The sequence below is a fragment of the Parambassis ranga genome, chromosome 5, assembly GCF_900634625.1.
Source record: "Parambassis ranga chromosome 5, fParRan2.1, whole genome shotgun sequence".
NCBI lineage: Eukaryota > Metazoa > Chordata > Actinopteri > Ambassidae > Parambassis > Parambassis ranga.
In genome coordinates this window covers 3,725,999-3,740,357 of record NC_041026.1, presented here as the reverse complement: position 1 = coordinate 3,740,357, position 14,359 = coordinate 3,725,999, and the positions used below count along the sequence as shown (strand labels likewise).

Here is a 14,359-nt window from a genome sequence, read left to right as displayed (position 1 = left end):
CACATCACACGTCACATATTCAACCTCACATGCAGGAGTGTGTTTCTAAGTTTTCCCTTTAATTTCTTATCTGATGAATTTCGTCGGGCCGTTATCGCAGCAGCGCTGCTCGTCTGTGTGAATTAGTCTGTCGGCTAAATGACTCAAATGTAAAGCCGAGCCTGCCGGGTACAGCGGCTGTGTTAACACTCGGTTTGTCTGCCAGGATCCCCCGCTGTGCCCGAGCCGAGGAGAAACACTCCGACAGCATGGCGACGGTGGTCCTGTTTCACACTGAGCATAAATACTTCAATCATCAGGAGGAAAAAAAAAGGCTGGACGGACAGGAAGTGCAGCAAGGAGGTGAGAGCAAGGTTAAGGCCGTAAAGACAAGAGAACAGCAGGCCGGCAGCCTGGAAGTCTGTGTGTGCTGTAATTGTAGTCAATACACACAGAAATGATGGAATAAAAATTCTTAACAACTTTAGCACATGTTAATTTCTGAATGACACCAACAACTGTGAATTATAAAATTATTATGTATCTGGAGTCAAAATTCTTCAAAAATAAAAACATTTGTACTAAAAAAATTCTGTAAAAAACAAAACATTCTGCAGTCCTCATTCCAGATAAGAAGCCATGATTCACTCACATGTGACCAGCAGTCACATGACAAAAATTCAGCGAGTATTTGGCTAAAATGTAGGCTTTACAGCTGATTTCTGTCTTCCACTGAAAGACAAGCGCAGGACAATGAGCGTACACAGACTGAACTATGACAATAATAATAATAAATACACTTTTTACACTTTTTACAGGACAATAATGTGGCCAAACACTACTTCCACATTTAATAGAAGTGACAAGTCATGCTACAAATCCTCAGAGAGGCCAAAAATCGATCAATATGTGAATTCATGAAGCAGGAGAAAAATCCAAAGCGTCCATGTAACGCCACCAAACAGTGAGCTGAGGCAAAGCATCAAATACAATGACTCCAGCAGCTCATCCTCCTTCTGTCCTCTCTCTCTCACACATGAACAGAGTTAATTTTTAATCTCATCTGCATCCTGGAACGACCAGGAGAAGAAGGAGAAGACAGCAGAGAGAGAAGGAGGGGCGAGAGCGACCCAGAGATACACAGCAAGAGAGGTGGGAAATGATGAGACAGGCCACGCTAGGACACACACACACACACACACACACACACACACACACACACAGCAGAGGTGAGAAGATGGGCGAGAAGTAGAAGAGACAATGTGACAGGCGAGCAGATGTAAGTGGTGAGACGGAGCGGCACAAAGCCTCTGTGAATGGAGGACGACTCGGCTGCTGCTCACCAAATATTCAATAAAAGAAAGAAAAAAAATCTGTTCTCACATTTTTGTTTTTTCTTTTATTATATTCACACAGCCACTAACACTCAGCCTCCTAAAGATGACACGTACACTACAGACTTCACTTACTTCACTGTGTGACTGTTTTTCTCCACAAAGATCAATATACGGCACAGAGGACTCATAATTTATCATAAGCAGTAAGTGCAGACTGATTATACAAATGATTGATAAAAATCTGAAACTTTGCCTTCATTCACGTCAGTGAAAACAGGCGAGATGACTGCAACAAGCTTCTCTGCCGTTGTTGCCATGGTGACAAATTGCACCCCAACCCCTTTACTCACTGACCAGGATGGTGACAGACTGGCTCTAGTCCTGGGACTGCATTCCCATAAACCCCCCCCCCCCCCCCTCCCCGCAGTGAGGGCGGTGTTACAGGAAAATGAGCTCATCTTCAGGGAACATAGTGTTTGTCACATCCTTCATCATTTGTCAGTTTGAGTCCCAACAGCAGTCTGAGAGGCAGCTAGCTGTCAGCAGTGCCTGAGCCTGACACAGCGCCGAGGCCGAGCCTGCAGGTGGAGCACCGAGGGTGGATGAAATGGAGGGTTGGTGGATAAATAAAGATCAGAGGTTTGTTCTTTAAGTCTCCTGTCCTGCTGAGAAGCCGGCTCTGTTGACTGATTTTGCTTGTAAGCCTCTTTAAACGGCAGCAGAAGACGCCGGACCCCGAGCGGGGAGCTTTAGATTGTTCCTGTGATAAATCCCTCCACAGGCCTGAAGACTAAGCTGAATTTAATGCTGTTTTCCAGTCGCTCTCGGTTATCGATCCGCAGCAAAGCCCTTTAAAAAGCCTCTACGTGTGTTGCAATTGAGATGCTCATGCCATATCCTAATGAACGCCATCCCTCATTCCAGAACCTTCATTAGCAAGTGCAGAACCATCTAACAACACTAATTATCTCACAGACATACACCAGCTTTAGGTGGTACAGCTTCCACAGAAATGAAGTAAAAAAAAACTGCAGTTCCTCCAATGGACACTTGGGGCTGACTGGCTACAATATTAAGTTCATTTTTTTAAGATCTTTTCAGTCTTGAACAGGGACAAAGCTGCAGACATTGTGGATGCAGCTGCACCAGGAAAGGGTCCAAAATTAGCGAGTCCACAAAGATGTCATGCTAATCTGTAATCCACCGGATATTTTGAAAGGCGGGAAGATTCATGCGGGATTTTCCATCTGCATCTCCATCTGCTTCAGGCTGGTTCGGACCAATCAGCGTCCTGTGAGGAAGTGATGTCAGTATGGCAAACATCGCAGACCAACGTGCTACATTTAGCTTACTCTGTTCCTTCCAATCTGACTGGTTAAGATGTGACCCACATCTCAGCTCTTATTTCCAAACATTTCTTGAGAGGTTTTTTTTTGTCCGCTGTGATAGGCAGTTTTACAAACACAGAAATAATCCTCTTCAGGCTGCATACCTACACCATACAGTAGATAAAGGAAGCGTTTAACATGTTGCCCCGAGCAGCTCTGCTGGTGTAGCTGGAGGTTAAATATTTTCCTTAAAAGGGTCTTAAGAGGAGGGCTGTGGTGTCTCTTTCTCATTTCTTTCGCTCTACATTTGGCCTGATTTGTATTTCTGACCTGTTCTCACTGCTTCTTTCTCTCTCTCTCTCAGCCTAAATCCCCTCTAGCTGTATCCTTTCATTTTAATTTTCAACCTGCCTACATTTTGATATGGGTCGCCTCTCTCTTTCTGTCTCCTGCTCTCTCTCTGTATTCCACTTTCATTCTCTGTCTCTCATCTATTTTGTCGCCGTGGGCAGACAGACTCTTTGTTTCAAATTTGATTGCATGTTTTCAAACAGGTCCCACAGCATCCAGGTCCCATCCAGGTCCACTGAGATCCTCCTCTTTGTCGTTGAAGAGGTGTCGGTCTGAGGGTGCAGATCAGGTGTTAGACCGTGGTGGACTTGTGGTCTGAATTGATTTTCTCCTTTAGCTGTCTCAGAGAGAGGCCAGCACCTTGATGCAGACCTCACTAGACCATTAACTGGTCCCTGGGTGGAAGTGGTTACAAACGTCTGCAAAAATCTCTCTGGATCCACTTCTAGATTGTCTTTAAAGCTCTTCTACATTTATGAGCTGGCGACACTAAAGTGTCGGGTTGTGGAGTGGATTTAGTACCACCAAGAAGAACGGAAGGTAGAGTCAGAAAGGCTGGATGGTAGAGGAGCTACGGCATAACAATGAAATCGGATTCAAAAGTGACAACCAAGGGGCGTGAGGTAGATCAAATAATAACAGAGGGCCCGAGGTCGAACCTTGAGGAACACCCGAAGCAACAAAGCTTGAATTGGTCTGTGGTGGTCTGGACCAGAAGTCACATCATGGTTACAAACTGCCTGGGTTTGACAACCCAGTGAGCCGACAGCTTGGTCACTTGGAGACATGGACACGTTCCAAGAGAGACACCCAGGTAAGTGTTATCAGATCATGTAAAGGGTCTTGTCAGTGGTCCCCTTAATGACTTTTTAATGACGCTGCAACGTGATGCAACCTCTGACTCTGCAGTACATCAGTATTCAGCCATTTACTCTACAACAACAACAACATATTGTGTATCTATATGTAAGTGTGACTGGAGTGTGAACGTCTCGCTCACCTTCTCTTTCTCTGGCTTTGTTGTAACTGATGCTACATTAAAATCACAGAGGGGTGATTATTATTATTCTAATGTGTTGCTGGCATTTGAGAGCGGCGGGTATTGAACACAGACACAGACACACACACAGGTACGGCTCTGCTCTCCTTCACACATATAAAACTACGCTCAGCCCGTTCTCTCTCTCTCTCTGAAACTAATTGCTGTGTTTTTGTGATGGCGGCGCGCTCATTGTTCCTAAAATTATGGATGACGGCTTTCCCGGCGCATTAAGGCTAAAATGAATTAATTTGTTTCAGAGACGCTCATTGTCCTGCCGCTGGTTTGTCTTTGTCAAGTAATGGATTGGGGTTGTGTTAGTTGTGTCAGTTTAAACATGTCGGGCTGCAGTCAATCGAGGTCTACGTGCATTTAAGAAGATCACGTGGGACAATGCAGAAACCTGAGGCCAGTACTCAGCCTTAGTCGCACTTTGGCAGGTGCTTCCATATCTGTGAGTACACCAGAAAGAATGCTTCTTCCTAAGGGCAACAACAAACCAAAGAGAGAGGTTTTAGCACAGACAACAACTGTCCGTCAACACATGTATAATCTCAGATTGATGGTGAAATGGTGTGATGGGAACTACCTGTTAAACAGGGTAAGAGTCCGGTAGTCAACACTGATGTGATCAGATTTGTCCATCTTGCATCAAACTTTAATGTGCACTGTCCTCTAAAGCAGCGTGTCCATCCTTTACTGAGCCACGGCTCACCACCAAACAAAAGAGTCACAGAAAATATAATAAAATATAACTGCCGTGTTTTCCCTCCCTCGATGATCCAGACACACACATGGACTACGCTAAGTTAAGACCGTGCAGCTCTGAGGAGCCTCTTTTTATTCCACCTTTACTCAATCACAGGATTACAACAAAGCCGCACGACGTCCGGATCAATCCATGAGTTTTATCTCGACAGGCAACAAGCAGGAAAAAAACCCGCCTGACTGAATGTGCGGATCATCAATAATACATAATGATCGAAGAGAAATGCGTGAACACACACTCGGATCGACACGTAATTATCCACCAGCTTGTCATCATCGAACACACAAGAATATTATATATTATGCCAATAAGTTCACATGTTTATGTATGTTCTCAACATCATGCCTGTTTTTCAGCACCTGGTGGATCCTTAAAGGAACTGTCAGATGTACCTCAGGGCTTCCAAAAACCAGTAAAGATCCTCTCAGTGTAGATAAGCAGCTGAGCCTCTACTGGATTTCCAAACTTGTCACTTTGGATATGTGAGCAGAGCCTAAATAGATCACCTGATTATTTTGGATTGTTCAAAGCCTCTTCTCTCTCTCACACACACACACACACACACACACACACACGGCCAAAGCCTATGACTAAGCTGAGGAGGTCAAAGGTGGCATATCAGATGTCTAGACAGCATTCTCCAGACAATTTGACATTACACCTCTGCATGCTGTTATTACAGGTGTGTGTGTGTGTCTGCTGTGACAGAGACAGATGTGGTTGTTGGTGTCATCAAATAACAAAAAAAAAATAGACTTTAGAGTCAAAAACTTTATGAAACAAACTCAGATTAAACCGTTAATCAAAGCAGCATTAGCCAGTGGTTTAATGGAGCGCTCTGATTTATCTTGTATGTCACCGACCCATATTATTGTTGATCATTTTTTACATTAGTGAACAGCCAAATGCTCTGAGTGATTATGCAGGATTAATTAAATGGTCCCATTATTTGTTCAATTTAACGACAGCATTTAATTGAAGGGTTAAATGTGAATCGGCCATTGTTCCTGACTCTGAGAGGAAACGTTGCTGCAGAATGAATAAAAACCCTGATCTGAATCCTCCATTTGTGCTTCACATGCAGCCATCCATCCTGCTCCAGCTTTAAATATTTACACAGAGTAGAATTATGCTGTAACATTAACACGAAGCAGGTCTCCTGCTGTTCGGCGCTCACGCTGAAAAGCAGCCTTTCTTTGCCGCTGATGGATTCAGTGGGGAGACGCTGCTTAATCACACCGGTCCATTAGCTCCATTTGCAGGAGTGAAAACCTCCGTCATACCCACAAAACCATAAAAATATCCATAAACAACATCAGCATTAGCCAGAACTATACTTATTGTCCTGTGGTGGTGAAATGCGGCTTCATGGATTTGAATCCTTTGAGTGCAAATCATAGACTGTAAATAAACATAGAGGACGTGCTTCCAGCTTCCCCCACTGTACAAAAGTGAGGCCAAATTAACTTGTGTATGGTTCATGTTGGAAAGGGATGCCATCCAGAGACCAACGGTGAAGCAGCATGGTCACTGACCCACCACAAACCCCCAGGCATCCATGATGAACACACCCCTCCTTCCACTTTTTGTGTAGCTTAGCTGCTCCACCAGCTGCTGACGGGTTCAAAATGAAGTGGAAAAAATAAGAACTGGAACAACGATCTGTGTGATTAAAACCAGCTAATGAGCCATTTAGGTTTTAGCTGGGTCCGTGTACCATCCACTAAGGAGGTAGTGTTTATGGCCTGTGCTGCAGCCAGCCACCAGGGGGCAATATTTTTTTAAATTGTTAACAAGAAAATGGCAGAGAAGCTTGTAGCAGATGAGCCAGTCTCACAACGTGCACACTTTAACACGTGCTTGTTCCTGCACGTCATGTATTTGTTTTGGAGTTACAGTCATTACCCCGTCAGTTGTCTCCTGATAGAGTCACTGTTATGTTGTCATTAAAAAATAAAGAAGGTGCAGCGAGGTGAGAGAGGAAAAGGAGGACAATGGAAGGTGGAGAGGTGAGAATAAGTGATGGTGAGAAAGTGAGAAGGGAAAGAAAGAGAGGAGAGCTGAAACAGAGCCAACAGAGAGACATGGTGTGTGGAGGAAGAGGAGGCTGCGTGAGAAAGACGACACACTCAGCGGCGGAGCTCCGCCGCCGAGTGGAGCGATAAAAGCAGGAGGAGAAACACGGAGGAAAGAAAACCCGAGGTGCAGGATGAGCAGAGAAATAAATGAAGTGAAAACTACAAGATAAGGGGGGACGCAGGGAGAGGAAGAGGAGAGAGGAAGATCAAAGAGGGAGCATCATCATCATCATCATCATCAGAAGTGATGAAAAAGATGGAGGAGAGAAAAAAAAGAGTCTGTAGTGGGATGAAGTGCACAGCCCGGGTTTCACTCTGCTGCACAAAACAATCACAAGCCGAGCGCCTCTCTCTCTCTCTCTCTCTGGAAAATAAAAAAGGGAATGGAGGAGGAAGAAAGAACGAGAGAGAGAGAGAGAGAGAGGAAGAGGGAGGGAGGAGTGATGGAGATACAAAAAAGTCCTCACCCACACAGGTCAGAGACAAATCCCAAAAAAAGATTTTAAACTTTCAGCTGAAACCAGCTCCTCATCTCTCTCTCTCACACTCAACAGATTCAAAAAACTACATTTACAAATATTCTGCTTATGTTAACTGATCGACCTTTTTACGCCTGATGTCTTCCTCAGATGCTCTGCCTTCTACTCATACAGGCAGAGATTATCTGACATTATAAAGACTGACTTTTCTGACAAAAAAACATCTTCACATGTGAGGAAAAAAATATTTTTTGCCATTATCCAGAAAAATGTCATCAATAGTTTAAAACTAAACTATGAAAAAAACAATGGGTATTATATTATTATTTATTACCAATATATTGTGATCATTTATGATGATAAACCTGCAGATTTATGGTAAAATAATTCACACATTCACAAGAAAAAAATCTGCATTAAAGTAGAAAAATCACAAAAATGTGCTCGTGTCCAAAAGGATAAAAGTGAATTTTGGACATTAAATGCAAAAGAAGTATTCTGCAGACACTGAATACACTCTACACACACCGCATGAGGCAAAGATATGAGTTATCAGCCTCTGAAATGAATCCAACCATCAAACACATCATGGAGCACATCGAGATCAGAGGCCACAGGACGTATAGCACGGACACACACAGGGCTCCAGGTGCTCTGAATTCACATCTCTACATTTCAGATCAACAGTGAAGCTGCAGCCATCTGCTGCTGCTGATGATGACGATGATGAAGATGATGCAGACAGAAGAAGCTTCAGCTTCAGATTACAACAACTCTGATCAAACTGAAAGTCTTAAAACTGCTGACACAAAAAACTCCACACAACTGCACCACGGTCGTCCCTTTGCTGCTGTTCATGTTGTTGCTGTGTGTGTGTGTGTGTGTGTGTGTGTGTGTGTGTGCGCAGCACAAACTTAATGTTCCGCCTGACATTTAAAACAAGGCTGTACTTTCTGCAGGTGGACAGGGGAAACACTGTAGAGGGTTTAACCTGCAGGAGGGGGGGGCCCTTTGGGTCCACGAGGGCGCGCATCACGTGCATGTGCATACATAACACCCCACGCCCCCATACACACAAACACACACACTGCAGCTCCATCCATCTCTCTCTCTCTCTCTCTCTCACACACACACGGGTCTTTATATGAGGATGACTGCACTTACACGCGCAAAAAAACTGCACAGCCTCCATCTCATGCGCACGGACACGCAAAGAACGAAGCCTAAAGAGACCCACACAAACTCTGCAGCTCTCCTCTCTCTCTCGCACACACACACACACACACGCACACACACAGAAACATGCACGCACCCTCTACACCCCCTCTCTTTCCAGCATTAGTCAATAGAGTCAGGATACATAAACCACCCACCAGTCACCCAAAGCATCTCCCAGCCAAACCTCTCTCTCTCTCTGCAACACACACACACACACACACACACACACACACACACACACACACACACACACACACAGCCTGCAGCAGCCAGAATCACCATCACACACTCTCGCATCCAGCCTTTAATTAATCACATAAGCATTCGGGATGTTTGGACGCATGTGTCCACAGGTACGCCGCCGTCCGCGCGCAGGTGTCTTCAGAGTGAGCGCGGTGTGAGCGCGTGTGGGAGGGCAGCAGGCAGCCACGGCAGCACAACACGCTCTTCATCACATCTGCATTCATTAAGCAGCTGGAGACAAACACGAGGGGGGGAAACGGCACCAAAGTGCGCAGAGCTCCGCCGGCTGACAGCCCCGCGCGGAGGAGCGGAGGCTGAGCGCTCGCCCTCTGCCTCTGAACGGCCGCTTAATTAACCAATTATAGAGGCTTACAGGTGTTAATTCGCGCCGTTTGCGGGTTAAATCTGAGCGCAGCAGCAGGTCTTACCTTTTTTTGTGGAGAGCCTCGTTCTCCGCCTGCGTGGAAAAAAAAACTAGATTCTCTCCTCCAAATGAACAATTACTCCCTTCTCCACGGGGGTCTCGCGCACCTCACGTGCAGCACTGTGTGTGTGCTCTGTGCGCGTGTCTGTCCGTCTTTCTGCCTCTCCTTCTCTCGCGGGATTTCCTCCTCCTCCTCCTCCTCCGCCGCCTTCCACCCTCCTCTTCCTCCCTCTTCTTTTTCAACTCCTCGGGATCAGCTCGTCCTCCTCGCGCCACCTGGACGGAGACGGAGCGGCTCGCGACGCTTCTGCTGGTGCCGCTTCCCCGCGCGACCCATCCTGATGCTGATGCTTCTTCAGCACGCTCCAGGCGCACGCGCCCTCACTGTTTGCGCCTTTCTTTTACAAACAGAGACAGAGACATGAGGAGCAGGAGCCACAGGTGCTGCGGAGGTGTCTGCGCCCGCAGCCGCTCACTGCGCGCCCTGTTCGCCGCAGCGCCGGTTTGATGTGAGCGGGAGGAGGCGGCTGCGCGCGCTCTCTCTCTCTCCCTCTCTCTCTCTCTCTCTCTCTCTCTCCTCCTCACACCGTCTCTCTTCCATCACATAAAAGCGCGCAGGCTGAACGGTTTCACATGCACAAACACTCCCACACCAGCTTATTTAAAGCTTCTTAATACATTCGACATCACCAGTGTGTTCAGATACAGTCAGCTGTGACATGAAGTCATTGTCCAGGCTTCAGGCTATGTGATCGTAGCCGAACCGCGGTTGGTTCGGACTAATCAGAGTCCTGTGAGGAAGCGCTGTCCTGGTTAGGACTGTCAGATGACGTGTCACTATTGGTGCCTTCATTTAGGACGTATTTTCCCCAAAAAATGCACAAAGGGTTAATAAAACATGCAATATATTATAAATGAAATAAAAACAACAATAATTCTTAAGCTAATTAGAGCTGTCAATCATAGCTGGGGGGCGTGTCCCCGGTGCAGAGAGCAGCAGGGAACAGGAGGGTGCAGCCTGAATGCTGAGGAGGCTCTGATGCAAAGGTCCAGGTAGACCTGCGCTGAAAGTAAATGATGACCTCCAGCACTCCTCATGAGTGGAGAATCAGCTGAGATGAACCCACATGGAACAATTAACTCCCACAAATACACTCACTGCTAATCTCCTCTGCTGCTAAATGTTCCAACAGGGATGAATGAATGTGTGTGTGTGTGTGCATGGGAACACATAATCCATCATAACACAGACACCTGGTGCATCTGCCACAGCCCCGTGCTGTGGTCTGGACAGTGTGTGTGTGTGTGTGTGTGTGTGTCTGGCCCAGCGTGTGGGAGTCGGTATCCATGGGACACCTGATTCAATTACTGGATCGTCAGGAAGAGATGAATGGGGAGGGAGGGAGAGAGAGGGGGAAAAAGGTGGAGACACAAGGGGGGTGAGAGCAGGCAAGAAAAGGAAAGAATGATGAGGAAGAAATGGAGAAAGAGGAGTAAGGAAGCAGCGGTAGATGGATAACAGAGCAGAAGAGGGGAGGGAGGGGGTCGTTCATCCATACGAGTGTGTGACATTTTCCAGAGCGGCGGCTCATTGAAGTGAGAGCGTTGTGATAAACAAGTGTGTGTAGAGTTTGGCTGGGATAGATTAGTCTGAGCTTAACCAGTGTCCACACACACACACACAGCCTATGAGGCATGCTACCATATAAGTAGAAGTAAAGAAGACAACCTGCTTTTAATAATGAATGAGGCATGACGTGTGTGTGTGTGTGTGCGTACATCTCTCTACACACTTCCGATGTTTTGCTCCCTGGCTGTATCATTTCTTCTGCTGTATTCATACCAGCAGGAGGCTTCATAAATGCTGAACAAGCACCAAGCACGCCTCCTCCTCCTCCTCCTCCTCCTCCTCCTCAAAGACTCAATTCTGCCTAATTTGACATTCTTTCTTTCATCACTTGGGGGCAGAATAACTCTAAACTGACAGACATGCAGCCATCAGAAGGTGTACACATCGATCTACATGCCTGGATATTGCTGCTGTAGCAGTGACATTTCCCAGCAAGTACTTCCATTGTATTCTATTCCTTCTGTATCTTATGTATAAGCACCAAAAACTGCAGTTCCTCTAATGGCCACTAGAGGCTGGCCCTAAAATGTGAGTCAAGCCCCAAAGACCTGTTTCAAACCTGGTATAAGTAGTATAAGTGGTATGTAAAGTGAAAGCAAAGTCTCCCACTTTATGGTCTGCTGAAATCTGATATATTACAGACCTATGGCCAAAAATATGTGGATAACCACACTGTCTTTCTGGTTCCTGTTCAGCCCTTTAAACACATTGATGATGGGTAATGAGGTTCAGGTGGAGTTGAGGTCCGGACAGACAAGTTCTTCCACAGCAAACTGAGAAAATCATTTCTTTAAGCCTATTTTGTGCCTCATTACATGCTCTAAAGCTGCAACAATTTGCACTGGAATTGCCAGGCTGTCCATGTCGATCGATTGATCATGGACTGTGTTGAACAACATCATAAAAATCCTGTTTATATCATGTCTTTTATCCTGAAATAAGCTGCACATGTCAGCTTTAACAGCCCGTCTGATACTCTTTGTATCAGTGTACACACACAGTGGCTTCTGGGGCATGCTCAAATGGTCACCGGCCTGATATCTTCAGCAGAGGGCAGAGGTTGAAAGGAAATGGCTCTTAACTCCGTGGTGTCTTTTTACGTAACAGCATAAAGCTGCTCTCATGTGAATAGAAGGGAGAAACTTAACTGACTGGAGGATTAGGAGGCGCTCTCCTTCTCTGTCTCTTCTGTCAGTGTCTCCCTGTGGAGATTTTGTGCGTGAAAACCCAAATTGGTGGATTACGACAAAGTCACCTTGCCCTTGCACACACACACACACACAGTCGAACTAAGCACAAGTCTGGAACACACTGGGTGAGTTCAGCATGACCCTGATGGAAGAAAGAGAAGTTTAAACTCAATCAGAAGCAGCAGAAGCAGCTACAGTTTCCAGTTAGTTAGCAAACAGATGCTAGTTAACATAGAAACGCAAAGATATGCCGAAGAAAACAACACTATCCACACAGTCAGAGGTGCTTTTCATCAATTTTACAGAATCAATGTAACAGTACATGTTCCTCCAACAGGATGGTGTGTCTGATGACAGGCTTATGTCAGCAAATGAGATCATCAATATCTGCTGAGGGTCTTTGAAAAACATAAAATGATGTTGATATTACCTGTACAGGGGGGAGGGGACCACGCGTCGTGAAGGCTTTTCCTTGCACAATGTGTTTAATGTTATGAATGTGCATGCTTTAAGATGATCTTTACCTGATCTTTAACTCCCGCCTGAACTTAATCAATAGCTTTTTATGGCAAATCCACTCATGACTAAAAACAAAACTAAAGAGCAGGTGAAAACAAAACAGCTCACGGTGTTCTGGGGACTTGAACCTCGGATTCCTGACTGAAAGCTCACCACATTGCATGCACCTCCACCATTTCCAACCAACCTCCTTGCATGGATATATTAACAAACCAATTATGAGGACACCCTGAAGCTTGCAAGTTGTGGTTAGCATGTGGTTAGACAGAGATAATGCCATTGCGAAGAAAATCAGCATACAAAAACGCAGCTTTACCAAGAAGCTATTAGCTTCTCACTGGGCCATAACTGAAACCGACTGGTCCGAACCAACTGTGGTTCGACACAAGAGCATAGCTTAAAGCCTGTCAAGTTAGATCACAGTCTCACATTTAAACCTGACAAACTCATGAGACTGAAAACAAGCCGGACCAGTCAACTCTGCTGAGCTACACTGACTCACTCCCATTCTGTGCCCACAATCTGTCTGTGGCTAGCAGGTTAGAATGCTAGCTTCACTAAATATGTGTGAAACAGACAAACAATACAAATTAAAAGATCAAAGATATCATTTCAGTTAACTTTGTGACTACAGAGAATTCTGTTGCTCTCTATTCTCTTTCAGCTTCCACCTCAGCACAGACACACCAGCCGCCCTCCTTTCACCTGAGCTGGTAAACAGATTAACGTCCTGAAAACACCGCAGCACCAATCCCATCAAGCCCCACTTCCTGTTCCCGTTTCATCCTGTCTGAGAGTCTGGACCCTGCTCAGTGTTTGATAACAGCAGTGGGGAGGAGAGAGAGAGAGAGGGAGAGTTTTCATCAGATGAAGGCTGTTCTACATTTTTCTTTTCACAGAGAAAGTATAGAGTTGAATACTGCACAAAAAACTGGTAGATCTTTGTGTGAGTGAAATGTCTTGGAGCCAAAAATAATTATATTGGCAGAGGTACTGCTGCAGTGGCTCAGAGCTGAACCCCTGAAGAGCAGTTTTTAGGTTGGCAGCTGCACTGAAAAATGTGGGAAGTGACTTTAAAGAGTGATTTTATTTTTAAAAAATTCACTTACAGAAGATTTTTGCCCAACTGCTAAAACCTTCTGACACCAGAGACTCGTTCATTTTAGTCTCACAGTGATTGTAATCTGTACACTATATGGTCAAATGTATGTGGACAGTCAGCTACCATCTGTGTTGGGTAGACTTAAGGTCAGGACAGGACCACAGCAAACTAACATATCCTTTCTTGGAGCTCAACAAAACACTAAAAATATCACTGCTGGCTCTGTGCACATGTCCTTTCATGCTTCATAGTAGGTGTTAGTGACTTACTAGCAGATCCAGGGTGACAGAAGTCCAGGTGATAATAATAATCCACAGGGAGCACTGAAAGCAAACAAAACAGACAATGAGTCCTGCACAGAGACACCATGGCTGAAGCAGGAAGTAGAGGGCATACTCAGGTGAGTGAAACAGGAAGTGGAAGTTAATAAGGTGAGTGGTTTCAAAATAAAACAGGATAAGAAAAGAAAAGTGCATTTATTTTACTTTAACAAGCTGTTTTTTAGCCAACAATGAAGAAACTAAACATTACACAACAATATAAATAAGAACTTTATCGTCTAGTCTTGTACAGACTGATGGAGCAGGCAGGTGTTCTGGGCAGCAGGTGATTTGAATAACCACTGCTTTTAATTACAGATCATTTGAATCCTGTTGCACTGATGAATGAAGGG

The 14,359-nt window shown here is 45.3% G+C and overlaps 1 protein-coding gene across 1 annotated transcript in view; it reads right to left on the bottom strand.

The window, feature by feature from the left end:
- Positions 1-13,994, bottom strand: part of trpc5a (transient receptor potential cation channel, subfamily C, member 5a) — a 78,247-nt gene extending 64,253 nt beyond the window's left edge. Inside the window, exon 1 of the mRNA XM_028405077.1 lies at positions 13,956-13,994. The gene's annotated coding sequence lies outside the window, so the exon portion shown is untranslated. The remainder of the gene's footprint in view (positions 1-13,955) is intronic.
- Between the last annotated feature and the right edge of the window lie 365 nt (positions 13,995-14,359).